This window comes from Dendrobium catenatum, unplaced genomic scaffold, assembly GCF_001605985.2.
Source record: "Dendrobium catenatum unplaced genomic scaffold, ASM160598v2 fragScaff_scaffold_665, whole genome shotgun sequence".
NCBI lineage: Eukaryota > Viridiplantae > Streptophyta > Magnoliopsida > Asparagales > Orchidaceae > Dendrobium > Dendrobium catenatum.
The window spans coordinates 5,005,663-5,020,443 of record NW_021319127.1 but is presented as its reverse complement, the minus strand read 5'-3'; the positions used below and the strand labels follow the sequence as shown (position 1 = coordinate 5,020,443).

General features: G+C 33.6%; 1 pseudogene; it reads left to right on the top strand.

The window, feature by feature from the left end:
• LOC110112349 overlaps positions 1 to 1,181 on the top strand; it is a 5,041-nt pseudogene extending 3,860 nt beyond the window's left edge.
• Positions 1,182 to 14,781: the final 13,600 nt, after the last annotated feature.

Sequence of the window (14,781 nt, the reverse complement as noted above, 5' to 3'; positions counted from 1 at the left end):
ACAGCGGGCGCGTGGCAGCACGGGCAGGGACAGCACGGGAGGGCAGCGCGGTCGGGCAGCGCGGGCGGGCGGAATTCAAAATTTTTTAAATTAAACGGGTCAATTTCTGGAACCCGAACCCGACCCGTTTTGATATCGGGTCGGGTCCAACCCGAATTTTCTGGGTCAGGTCCGGATCGGGTTTTCGTGTCGTGTCAAATATTGACACCCCTAGTTATAACCATAGCAATTTAGTTGTTTTAGCAGCGGTTAAAATTGCCATTGAAAAAACCTGTTTTTTTTTCTTAAAGTTTGCTTAAACATAAAATCTATTTCACCAAATAATTGAACTGCAAGTAACTTGTCATCTAACTATCATGGAAGAAATATGGGTTTGGTAGTAATAAGTAAAGAAATTGATTTTTAATTACTTATAACTATGATAGATGCTAGGTAATCAAAAGAGCTGCTCAGGCACTTGTCATCTTTTAGGATGATTAAAATTGTATTGGTCATGTAAAATGCACAACAACTAAAGCAATATTTATAAGACTATGAAATATAGTGCTATATATTTTGAATTCACATTGCAATATATGCTTGCTTTTCTTAGAAATTATCATCTATTTTTTTATTTTGACAAAAGATGAAGAAAAATACATATTAGTTGATTTCAATATTTATGAGTAGTTGATTTTTTGTGTACTTATACATACATATAATTAGGGAAGGAAAAATTGCTTAATTACTTAATTGAGGGTGAGAATTAGTTGATCTTAATTAATTTGTTAATTAAATAGAATACAACAACTTGTTGATAAGTTAATTTTCCACCTTTATCTTAAACTCCATTCGGTATATATTTATTATCATTAAGGTTTCATTTGTGATAGTTTTCTTATTACTTTCTAAAGAAGATTTCATGTAAAATAATTCCTAGCTCAAAAAAATTTTGTACTAGAAAGCTGCTTTAAAAAATAGTAAGAAAGTTGACTCAAATAAAACCTAAAAAAACAACAGCCAACTACATAATTTGATGATCTTAACAAGTTTATTTTAAGGATAACAAATATATAATTGGAGATTCTAATATTTTACTTTAATAAATAATTTGAAGAATGGGTGATCAATTTGACATTAATGTTCAGAAACACTCGTCTCAGCTCCCTCTTGTCGCCCTAGCACCGTCTCGGGCGATTTAGGGTTTCCGCCTCTCCAGCCTCGCTCCGCGCTTGTTTCCTGCTCCTCCTTCACATTTTCTGCTTGTTTTTCAACCGTCAATTGGTTTTGTGGGTTCTCTGTCTCTGGTGCCCTGTTTGGGCTTTTTCGATGGCGGGAGCTTCGAGCTCCAATCCATGGGGGAAGGTTAATAGCCCGATTCATGGTCTTAATAGAGGCTTTTTCAATTTGGAAGGCGAGGATGTCTCTCATACTCACTCTTTCAAAGATGTATTTTCTGCAAATCCGATGTTAGGTGATAATATTTTGATCTTAAACCAAACGGTTTTTAATGGTGTTCCGGCCATCCTTCATTCCGATGAGGATGTGCTTAAACTAGCTTCTCCTTTTAAGTTCATGTTAGTTGGCAAGTTTGGTCTGCGCAGACCAAACCTTGATTCGATTCGACTCTTTTTCGGTAACCTTAAATTGTCTGGCTTTTTTCTGTTGGTTTGATGGATGCTCGTCATGTTGCGATTCAACTTTCTAATGATTTGGATTATAGTAGGATTTTCGCTATGAGAGCTTATTTTATCAACAACTGCCAAATGCGAGTGCTTAAATGGACTCCGTTTTTTGATGTTAAAGAGGAATATCCAATAGTTCCCATCTGAATTTCATTTCCAAATCTTTGTTTACACTTTTTTAATTCTAAGATTTTGCATGCTCTGGGTTCCATTTTTGGTCGTCCCCTGCAAACCGACCAGGCGATTGCAACGAGAACCTGTCCTTCTGTGGCGAGAGTTCTTGTTGAAGTCGATATTTCAAAAAAGCATGCTAAGAAAATTTGGGTGGGCTCAAAAGCATTCGGTTATTTACAAAAGGTTGAGTTCGAAAAGGTTTCTAATTTTTGCACTCACTGTAAGATTCATGGCCATGTGGTTTCGGAATGTTTTAAGCTACAGCCGAATTTGAAAAAAGAATCTGTTAATAATACTGAAGTGCCTGAGAAAAATCTGAGTTTGTTAGATGTTGCTTTACCTGTTTCGAATATTGATAATGCTGGAATTGATATTCCTAATGTTCCTGGAGCTAATGCTGGGAATCTTGAGGCCATGAATCATGTTTTACAAGATAATATTAACCTGGTTGCTAATGACATTTGTAATGAGTCTAATGTGCTGGTGAATGTCGTTGAGAAGGAACCTAATTTTTTATGTTTCTATTGACTCAATGCTTAATAATGCTAAGGGTAATCAGTTTATTGTGCCTACTCTTGTTAATGCTCCTCTAGTTGAGATTAATAGTAGTGATAATGAATTTTGTGAAGAAGGGGAATTTATTCCCAATGATGGAAATGAGGCTTTGAAAGAGGTTTTCAGTAGTGATGAAAAAGAAGATTCTTTGTCCTCTATTGATGTTAGTAATTCTTTTAATAAAGAAGAGGAGGATGAATTTATAAAGATTGTAAAAAAAAGGTAAGAATATTAAAATCTCCTTACCTCAGACGCCTCGTTCAACTAGAACTAAAACTTCTTTAAAATTTCTAATGGTTAATGCACTCATTTGGAATATTAGAGGTATTGGGGGGACTAAATCGGTTACTAGAGTTAAAAATCTTTGTATAATCCATAATTTTCAAGTGTTGATTTTACTTGAACCTTTAATTTCTAGGGAGAAAATTGATTGTACTGCTATTCGTTTGGGTTTTTCCTTATTTTTTGCCAATTGTTCCAACAAAATCTGGATTTTCTGGAAGAATGCTGTTAACTTAACTATTTTAGAGGATTTCCATCAAGTGGTTAATGTCAACATTATTTATTTTAACTTTATTTGCAATGCTTCCTTTGTCTATGCTTCTTGTACTAAACTTAGCCGTTTGAATCTTTGGGAGCAACTTACATCTTTTGCTGCTGTTTCTACAAAACCGTGGTGTGTTGGTGGGGATTTTAATACTATTTGCAATGCTAATGAGAGAAGAGGGGGTAAGCCTCCTAACATTCATTCAATGGAGGATTTCAATTCTATGATTAGTGATTGCAATTTACATGATATTGATTTTTTTGGTAATGCTTTTACTTGGACTAGAGCTAATTTATATCGAAGACTATATATGATTTTATTTAATAATGATTGGCTGGTTAATTTTCCTATGACTCATGTGAACTTTTAAGTAGAACTTCGTCTAATCATGCTCCTTTACTGTTGATTATTGATTCTATTAAGCTTCAGTATCCTTCTGCTTCTAAATTTCAAAATATGTGGTTATCTCAAAAGGAGTTCAGTGATGTTGTTTATAACAACTGGAATGCGCCTTTAGCTCCGAATAATGATATTTATGGTATGTCCAGGCTGTGGGCCAAGCTTAGTAGATTAAAACAAGTGTTAAGGTGGTGGAATAAAAATGTGTTTAAAAATATTTTTTTTTCTAATATTAAAGAGGCTGAAAAAGAGGTGATGGATTGTGAAAAAATTTATATGGACAATCCGATTTTTGACAATATTGCTGCTCTTAATAATGCTAAGATTAAGCTTGGTCTTTTACAAGATCAAGAGGAAATTTATTGGAAACAAAAGGCTGCTTCTAAATTGATTGTTGAAGGGGATAGAAATACCAAGTTTTTTCATGCTTTAGCTAAAAAGAGAAATATGAGAAATCATATTTTTAAAATTGTTAATTATAATGGTGATACTCTTAATAATGATGAGGATATTATTAGATCTGGTGTGGATCATTTCAAGCAGGTTTTTAATAAAGAGGTTAACACTATTCCTATTTCTAACCCGTACATTATTCCTTATTGTATTAATGATATTGATAATCAAATGTTGCTCCAAATTACTTCTGAGGAAGAAGTTTGGAATACTATTAAGAACATGACCTCTGAATCTATTGCGGGTCCGTATGGATTTACTACTAAATTTTTTGTTAAGTCTTGGAATATTATTAAGTTGGATGTGTTAGAGGCGGTTAAAGATTTTTTTGAAGGTAGCTCTTACCCGAAGCTTTTTACTACTACAAATATTATTTTAATTCCTAAAAAGGATGCTGCTAACAATTGGAATGATTTTCATCCTATTAGCCTGTGCTCTTTTCTCAATAAACTTATTTCTAAAATTATTGCTTCTAGGCTTGTTGAGATTTTGCCGAGAATTGTTTATGTTAATCAAATTGGTTTTGTTACAGGCAGGAGTATCTTTGATAATATTTTGCTTGCTCAAGAGATTATTCATGATATAAATGCTAAAGTGAATAGTGGTAATATTATTTTCAAACTTGATATTACGAAGGCTTATGATAATTTGAATTGGAATTTCCTTTATATTGTTTTATCCCTTTTTGGTTTTAACCAAGCTTTTATGCAACTGGTGAAAAATAGTATTGAGAATTGTTTCTTTTCTGTTATTATTAATGGGAGAAATCATGGCTTTTTTAAGTCTGCGCAAGGTTTAAGACAAAGTGATCCATTATCGCCTGCTCTTTTTATTATTGCCATGGATTACCTTTCTAAGGGTTTGGAGAAATTATTAAAGAGACATACAGCCTTGTTTTATCATACTTTGGGGGGTTTGCCGATTACCCATCTTAGTTTTGCTGATGACTTTATAATTTTCTCTAATGGCTCTATTAAGAATGTTAAAGTTTTAGTTCAGTTTTTAAGTAAATTTCAGAATATGAGTGGTTTGGATATTAATAAAACCAAGAGCAGTTTTTTGGTGTCCAAAGGGGTTACTCTCGGTAGGATTAATTCTATTACTCGCATATGTGGTTTTAATTGCGTTTCTTTCCCTATTAAGTTTTTGGGCACTCCGATTTTTAAAGGGAGAAAAAGGAATCAAATTTTAGAGGATATTATTACGGATTTTCAAAAGAAAATTGCAAATTGGAATTTTAACTTTCTGTCTTTTGGTGGGAGATTGGTTTTGATCAAAAGTGTTTTAAATTCGATTCCCGTCTATATTTTTCATACTTTGAACCCTACTGGTTCTATTTGTTTGAGAATGGAAAGATTAGTCAATAAGTTCTTTTGGGGTTCCAAAAATAATAGTAATTGCATTTACTGGTCTTCATGGAACAAAGTTTGTGGGGCTTTAAAAGAGGATGGTTTAGGGTGCAAAAGTTTTATTGACACTGTCAAAGATTTCTCTTACAAATTATGGTTTGCTTTTAGATCTAATATGAGTCTTTGGGCTCAATTTATGAATGCTAAGTATTGCAAAGGTTCTCATGCTACTTCTTGTACTTACAAAAGATCTAACTCAATGGTTTGGAAAAGGCTTTGTAACATTAAGGGGAAAGCGGAGCACTTAATTCAATGGGGTTTGGGGAAAGGGAATATCTCTTTCTGGCAAGACAATTGGTTAGGTTGTGGTTCCATTGATAATCTCTTGAATACTGTTACTCTGATTAATACTAAAGTGTATGAGTTTTTGGAGAATGGGATTTAGAATGTTCCTAAACTCAGGGATTGCATTCCGAGGGATTTAGTGAGCATGATTGTTGAGTTGCCTTTACAATTATAGTGCAATGACCAGATTTTATTTAAGTCTTCTCCTTCGGGTCTTTTTAGTCTTAAAAAAGCTTGGGAGAATTTTTGTATAAAGTATAATGAGTCGGTCATTTTTTCTGCTATTTGGCACAACAATATTCTGTTATCCTATTCTATTCTTGTTTGGTGTTTTATGAAAGGTTTTATTTTGGTTGACACTATTCTTATGAAAAGAGGTTTTAGTATTACGTCTAAATGTCAGTGTTGCTATAATTTCAAAAATCTGGTGCACACCTTTGTTAATGGTGTTATTGCTAAGAAAGTTTGGGATTTTTTCTTTGACATTGCTCAAATGGAGAATTCTGAGCATCATGAGGATATTTCTTCTATTTTTAGAATGTGGGTTAATAAGTCTAAAGGTCATATTTATAACCTTTTGCCTACTCTTATTGTTTGATATATTTAGAAAGCTAGGAATGAAGCAAAGCATAATAATATTAAGATGGATGCTCTTAATATTATTGCTAATGTTAAGTTTAAGATTTTGCAGCTTCATGCCACTAATATGATTTCCGAATTTTTTTTTTAAAATGCTACTGCTTTGGCTTTGCATTTGGGTATTTCTATGAATTCTATTTCCTATAATGCTGTTGACAGAATTGTGAGATGGTTGAAACCCAAATCACCCTTTTTTAAGCTTAATTCTGATGGGTCGGTGGTTGTTAATGCTGCTGGTATGGGTGGTATAATTCGTAACCTTCAAGGTGATGTTATTATTGTTTATTCTTCTCCTTTAAATCATTGTAAGGTCATTTATGCTGAGCTTATGGGTTTGTCTTTTGGTCTTGAATTGTGTCATAAAAAAAGGTAATCAAAATGTGGCTATAGAGGTGGATGCCTTAAGCTTAATACAGATTATTCAAAAGGAGAATTTGGGTTATCCTGAGCTTTTCTATATGATCCGTAAAGTTAAATTGCTGCTTGAGAATCTGAATTACACTATGACCCATATTTTTCGTGAAGGAAATGCTTGTGCAGATTGGTTGGCTAAATTGGGTTGTCAGTGCGCTTCTTTTAAAGAATTTGAAGCTTCTAATATGCCTGCTTTCTTAAGAGGTTTAGTGAAGCTTGATAAACTGGGTTTACCTTATATTAGATCTGGCTAGTCTTGCGATTTTTGGTCTCTCTTTTGACATTTATGTATTGTGCTTTGCTGGTTGGGTTGTTTGGCCCTATTCGGCTGGTAGTTTGGTTTTGCTGTTCGCAGTTCCCTATTATTTGTGTTGGTTTTGCCTTGCTGGGAGGGGCACTTCTTTTGTTTACGGCTGCAGGAATTTTTGGATAATGTTGGAATCTCAATCGTGAAAGTTTTTTAATGTTTATGTTCATTTTGACTCTAATATGTTTGTTTCTCCTATGTTTTTCTGGTGGTTAGCCGTGAATTTCTTTCTTACTGGGTCGATTATGCTGTGGGGGAATGTCCAGAAGCTGATTTCTGGGAGGGCTAATATGAAAACTGGTAATCTTGGTGCCTTTTCTATTTCTTTTCATTTAGTTTTTTTGTTATAATTTTGCAAGTTTGCTTCCACCTTGAGGGAGTTTTTGGCCAGAAAGTTTGGGCTGATTGAATATTCTTAGAGCTTTCTTATTTTTGGGCACTTTTTTGTGCCGCCTTAGAGTGTATCTAAGCGATTTTGTATTTTGCGTAGATGGGGATAATCGGCCCTTAGGTTTTTTTTTCTCTTTTGGATTGATTGTAGCTCTTCGAGCAGTAGCGGGTTGATAGTGTCCTTAAGGACTTGTAATTTTAACTTATATCAACGCGTAGGCCCCTCCGTGAGTTTAAACTAAAAAAAAAATTACATTAATGTTTAATTGAAAATATTTGATAGGATGTCAGCAAGAGACTCAAATAATTCCTAAAGATATATCTAGAAACATTAATGTCTCTTAAGTCATGAGTTGTGATACATTGCTAGAAAAAGTATAAATCTTAATGCAACATTTAGAATGGAAGCTTTCGAAAATAAATTCAAAAACACCTGAACTCTAATTTTAACAAATTTATATTCAAAATGAATGTTTTGATGGGATGAACCTAGCGACTCAAATAGTATTATGGTTCAAGTCTAAATAAGTCCAAGTGTTGTTAGAAAATTCATAATAATAATTAAAAATAAATTGTTCTCAAAATCTTGCGTATAACCAAAATAAGCATCTTAATAAGAGGAATCCAAAAAGCATAAAATTAATTAAATACTTTATTATTGAGGAACTTAAATGCTTAAGAAATAATTTATGATTATGAAATCAATGCAAGCCATTCAATGAAGTTTTTAAATTAGTGAAGCTTGATAAACAGGGTTTACCTTATATTAGATCTGGCTAATCTTGCGCTTTTTGGTCTCTTTTCTGACATTTCTGTATTGTGCTTTGCTGGTTGGGTTGTTTGGCCCTATTCGGCTGGTAGTTTGGTTTTGCTGTTCGCAGTTCTCTATTATTTGTGTTGGTTTTGCCTTGCTGGGAGGGGCACTTCTTTTGTTTACGGCTGCAGGAATTTTTGGATAATGTTGGAATCTCAATCGTGAAAGTTTTTTTAATGTTTATGTTCATTTTGACTCTAATCTGTTTGTTTCTCCTATGTTTTTTTGGTGGTTAGCCATGAATTTCTTTCTTACTGGGTCGATTATGCTGTGGAGGAATGTCCAGAAGCTGATTTCTGGGAGGGCTAATATGAAAACTGGTAATCTTGGTGCTTTTTCTGTTTCTTTTCATTTAGTTTTTTTGTTATAATTTTGCAGGTTTGCTTCCACCTTGAGGGAGTTTTTGGCCAGAAAGTTTGGGCTGATTGAATATTCTTAGAGCTTTCTTATTTTTGGGGACTTTTTTGTGCCGCCTTAGAGTGTATCTAGACGATTTTGTATTTTGCGTAGATGGGGATAATCGGCCCTTAGGTTTTTTTTTTCTCTTTTGGATTGATTGTAGCTCTTCGAGCAGTAGCGGGTTAATAGTGTCCTTAAGGACTTGTAATTTTAACTTATATCAACGCGTAAGCCCCTCCGTGAGTTTAAACTAAAAAAAAAAAATTACATTAATGTTTAATTGAAATATTTGATAGGATGTCAGCAAGAGACTCAAAGAATTCCTAAAGATATATCTAGAAACATTAATGTCTCTTAAGTCATGAGTTGTGATACATTGCTAGAAAAAGTATAAATCTTAATGCAACATTTAGAATGGAAGCTTTCGAAAATAAATTCAAAAACACCTAAACTCTAATTTTAACAAATTTATATTCAAAATGAATGTTTTGATGGGATGAACCTAGCGACTCAAATAGTATTATGGTTTAAGTCTAAATAAGTCCAAGTGTTGTTAGAAAATTCATAATAATAATTAAAAATAAATTGTTCTCAAAATCTTGCGTATAACCAAAATAAGCATCTTAATAAGAGGAATCCAAAAAGCATAAAATTAATTAAATACTTTATTATTGAGGAACTTAAATGCTTAAGAAATAATTTATGATTGATGAAATCAATGCAAGCCATTCAATGAAGTTTTTAAAGATTTGGGCCAAAATAATCAAAATGTCAATCTCAAAAACTAGATATAAACAAATATTTTTTATAAGAAAAGGACATGAACTTGAATTTGCAGATAACTTAGAGATTTAAAAAACTCCATGGCCATGTTTGACAATCAATCACTAACCATCACTTCTATCAATAGGGGTTGCTCAATTACTACCATTCGAAAGTCAACACTTGACCACCATTGCCTGATTATATTCACTTGACAAGCATTTTGTGATAGTCATCATCCAACATTAGTTATTGCCATCATCAGCCACTAATTTTTTTAGTAACATTTACTTCATTTATTCTATATTTTCTAATCATTTCTTCATTAATTGAAGGAAAAGCGAAGTCATGTAATCACACTTATATATATTTTGGACTATTTTAAATTAGTTAGGCCCATGATTTCTTTTTCTTTTCAAAATTTTCGTTTAAGAAGTAAAGCATCTCCTATAAACTTCTATTATATGATTTCCTATATCAATCTAAGCTAAATGCCAAAAAATTTGTTTTTTTTTTCCAATGAGATTAAATCATCCTTTTAGGAATATGGCCAAACTAATATATCTCCACCTTTTAACAAAAATGCTCTATTATAAAAAAATATTGAAATACCCGTATCATATAGAGCAAGACAAAAATAGCTTTCCCAAATAAAATTAATCTAGCTCTCCAAATCAGGCTCTTAAAGCAAGGTTAATAAGGTCTATCATTCCTAAAAAAATCATATCAAAACTAAAATTAAAATTTACCTCTCTATGATGACTTATGTCACAACCCGATCCGATAAGACCTGATATCACACATGTTATATCACACCTGATTGTGACAAGACTGGCCCCAAGATCTTGTTGGAGAAGTATTTAACAATTATGAAAAAATTAGAGAAACTAAAACACAACAATATAGATGTTATAGAGAAAACATTTTAAAAGTTGAGCTTATAATAACTCCTAAATAAAATCTTGACTCTCATAGATAACATAAAGGCCATATTCAGAATATTATTCCATCCTTTATTCTTTGGTTTCTTTGGTTGGAGAGGAATAATTCAGTTTTCAGAGGGGTTAAGATGAGCCATCTTAATGTTATTCAAAGTATTAAGGATAAGATTTTGGATTTGGTGGCTATTAGATTAATTAACACTAAGAGCTTTAAAGATTGCTTTCATGCGAGTAAACTTTTAGGGATTATTTGGGATCATCCTATCTCTACTGTCCAAGTTGATTACTGGTATAAATTACCTCCTTATAATTTCTTTAAATTAAATGTTGCTATTAAGAATTTGGATGATATGGCTGGCTGTGCTGGGCTTATTAGAGATTCTTCTGGTAATCTGTTGGTTGCCTATGCGGGGCCGACTCATATTGCTCTTCCTCAAACGAATACTTTTAAGGCAATTCTGTATGGTTTGCAATTGTGCCATTCTCTGAATTTATCGAATTTGTATATTGAGGTTAATTCTGGCATTAATATTTCCATACTAGATGAGATGGTGGATGTTAGTTGCTCTCATAATGATTTTTATAATATTTGGGACATTAAAAGGCTGTTATTGCATTATCATTTTCATCTTTCTCAGGTTGGTAAGTTGGGGAACACCTCTGATTCTTGGCTGGCTACCTGGGGATGTAATTTAAATAGTTTTACTGATTTCATTCCTACTACTATCCCCAATTATCTTAAAGGTTTACTTTATCTTGACAAGTGTGGTACTCCTTATGTCTAATTCTAATTTTGTTGTCTCTGTGCTGTTTCACAATTTTATTTTGGATGAGCGTTGGTGTTCTTTTCTATGTTTCTTTTTAGTTTTTCTCTGGGTGCCTCTCAGGTTTCAGCTTTTAACCTGCCTGCTTTTGTTTAGTTGTTCTATTTGTCTGGCTAGTTGTTGTTTTTCGGATGATATGGTTTCTACTTGTTACATTTTGTGGATTTTTTAATGTTCTGCTTTTGTTCTGGGTTGTTGGACTGGTGCTGTGATGTCGTGGCCTTGTCGGCTGAATCCCAATCCTTTAGTTGCTCTCCTTACTAGGATGGTTGACTGTTGGTTGGGTTGGCTCGTTTTAATTTGGTGGTTTGTTGGGAAGATTCATTCATGTAAGTATATGCTGGGTGGCTGGAAGTGTTCTGGTAATTCTGTTTACTTTCTGGATTGGTGTTTGGGCTGGGGGCTTATTTTTGCCTGGCCGTGCTTTGATATTTCTTTGATCATGACTAAATCATGTACTGCTTATTTCTGGTTATACTGGAGGCTTTTAGATCGGTGTTTTGGGCGGAATCCCTTGTGTAGGATCGAGCGGCTTTTGGATTGGGTTGATGAAGCTGTTATTTACGAGAATTTCTTGAGCTCTCATAGTCCGATACTTAGGACTTGCAGTATTTGGTTGTTTTTTAATTTTTTAAGTTCTTCTGGTTATAATTTCCCCTTTGACTTCCTTGATGCTTGTAACACTCTTTGTGGTGCTAGCTAGATTGTGTTTTTGCTTGCTTTGCTTTTTGCAGGTCAGATTGATTAGGAAGACTACTCAAGATGCTGTCTGCTGGCCTAATACTTCCACTTACTTCTGGATTATCAATGATTGCAACTTTCTCATGTCATATATATTATACTTTTCAAAGTTTTAAGTTATAAAAACTTAAATTAATGCCCTGACCAAACTTCTTTTTCCACTATCTACAACAAATGCTATTCACATATCTTATTCCTGTTGATATTAAATCTCAATCATATGGGATTCCTGCCTCCCATCCCAATTAATTCTCATCGCATTCCATTCAAAGCGAGATAATCCAAGGTCATATGCCCAGAACCTTTTATCCTTATATTTTCTTTCATAACTACTCCGATATAAGAGTAAAAAGTGTAAATGTATGTAAACCAAAAATATCAAAAAGAATGTGATATATACATAAGAAAGTTTTTGTCCGTTAGTTCTTTATTAACATAATTCTACTTTATTTCTAAGAACTTTTAAAACAACTAATTCTATAATAGTTGTGTTGGAGAATTAAAATACTTAGCCAACACAAACAAAAAAGATAAAATTTAGCAGAGAGAAAGAACACTATGATTAATGTAAAAAAATCAAAATCGAAAAAAAAAAAATCACAGAATCACATCACATCAAAAAATTCACTATAAAAATTAGAAGAAATAATACATATCTCATTTTTCTCTCAGTCTCCATGTCTTTATACACCTTTGCACTGTTCTCACATAAAAATGAACTAAGAGAAACTCAAATTAACAACCAAGGGAAGCAATCCTTAACAAAAAATAAGAATGAAAACTTGCCGCCCATCTCATATAGCACAACAGCGCCAAATTTGGAGCATTGTGATACTCAACTGTCTGTCTCTAGTTTGCCTGATCTATTTGCGCAAAGCTTGGGTACAAAGAGTTGCACTGTTGAACCAAAAAAAAATCAGATGAAAAGCACCCAAACCCAACTAAAAAGAGAACCCCTTACAACCCCTTGTGAGCACAACAAACTAAATTGAAATTCAAAATAATAGTACAATCCAATTAATCAACAAAATCAGATTCCACATAGAACTATAACAATTTCATAACAAATTTTAAAGGAGGCAGCAACCATTCTAAAATGAGGTAATTCATGATTCCCTGGACTTCTGCTTTCACAATTCGTGAAGCGAAATTTCAACTGGCTAATATTAGGGGCATTGTTAGAGTTTGTGCATGCTCTTTGGACCACAGGTAATAATACGAGTTACATGAAATAACAAAAACAATATAGATTAAAAAAGATAGCAATCTCGATACCTGCAGGCTTAGCAGTTTATTTATGACGGTTTCAGAGCAAACATACTTTTGGCTGAGTCTCCAAGTCCATTCAGTCTTCTTCCGCATTCAACTTCCTTTGTACCTATCTCTATCTTTCTCTCTCAGCTCTTTAAATTATTCTCTTCTTGTCTTTCGACCCTCTGAACATCTCTCAGAAAGAAAAAGAAGGATAGACAGGAGAGCTATGGCTCTGATGGCCGTGATAAGCACATCTATTATGGCATCAGGAATAAAAGAACACGGTTCGGCGCCATTGATGCCGTACACTGGGTTCGTGCCATTGTTGGGTGGCAACAAGTTGGCATCTTGGACTCTAGGAAGAAGAAGCAACTCTTCTTCTTCTTCTTCTTCTACATGTGAGCTCTCTCTCTCTCTCTCTCTCTCTCTCTCTCCTATTTGTTTTGGCTATGGTCAATGTTAGTGTGCTGAGCTTCTGAACTCTGAAGTTTTGGTTGTCAGTTCTCTATTTTTATTCTGATTTTTCTTAGAAGCTTATGAAAGACTTTCAGATGATCTATCAGGAGATAAAAAAGGTGATAGGGAACTTGGGAAAAGATGTTATCATGGGATTTCTCTTTTTCTTCTTCTCACTTTGTTCTCTGTTTTTCTCTTATTTCTATGAGCTTTGTTTGCTGAAGTAGACAAAACTCTTGGCTTTTTTCTATTATGCAGTATATCTTTGAAGGTTTAGTTTGATCGTCTTTTTCTCTTATTTTATTAACTGTTTATAAAAAATCTATGACAGTGAGTTGCTCAACAGGACGGATGATTTAGTGCCGATCGAGTTCAATAAGTTGCAAGCAAAAATGAGTCAAGTCTCAGATAGTATAGAATCTACTTCGAAATACTAAACTTCAAAAGTTTAATTTTTAAGTATATAATTCATTGCTAAGGCCATCTCCAACCGAACTTCATACCCGTGTTTGACGTCTGCAGCAAAATGCGATCCATTCTCGTATTTGTGAACAGTGTCTTTCCAATATTAACGTCACACAATTAACAATTGCATTTTTTAGTCAAAAAAAAGAAAGGGAGGGGAGAAAGGCTAGCACGTGGAGTTCGGTTGAGAAAGAATATATACGGAATTTTCTTTTTTGATGTTAAGAAAGCGTTCAGTTGGAGATGAATTACTGCATTTGAAGTGTTACTACATTTTAGAGTGCAAAATGAGTTTTTCGGTTGAGATGGTCTAACATAAATTAATGGGAGAAAAATAGAACTAAAAGTCAATTTGGGATAACTTTGTACCAATTTTGCTTTCTATATTATTTTTTTATCACTTTCTCATAATATTTCAAAACATTTTGTTCTATAAATTATTTTTTTTCCATCAGAATATTCTTTTGCCCATAATAAATTCTCAGTCAAGTTTATTACTCTAGGAGTGCCTCTATTAATAAGTATTCGATTCCTCTCTAATGCGGCACAATCTCTTAAATGAGGAGAAAATAATTGTGGATCATGGACGTGTGAGGTTACTTGCTAGTAGGCTCGCCGAGCGATTAGTTACGGCGCCAAGCACCTCCTATGGGGTGGCAGCGGGTAGATACTCTCATTCAAAAAAAAAAAGAAAAAAATGTACCATTTGTAGGATGTCATCTCAGTACTATTAATAACACTACTAGGTTTTAAAAGTGCTAAAGAAGTAAGCCTACCACCACCATTTTATCCCATCTTTAACTCCAACGTGCTTCACTCATTTTCTTTGCTCACAAAAGAAGCCCAATCGACCTATGTCTTTATAAAGGCAAAACCAAGCACCCTTTTT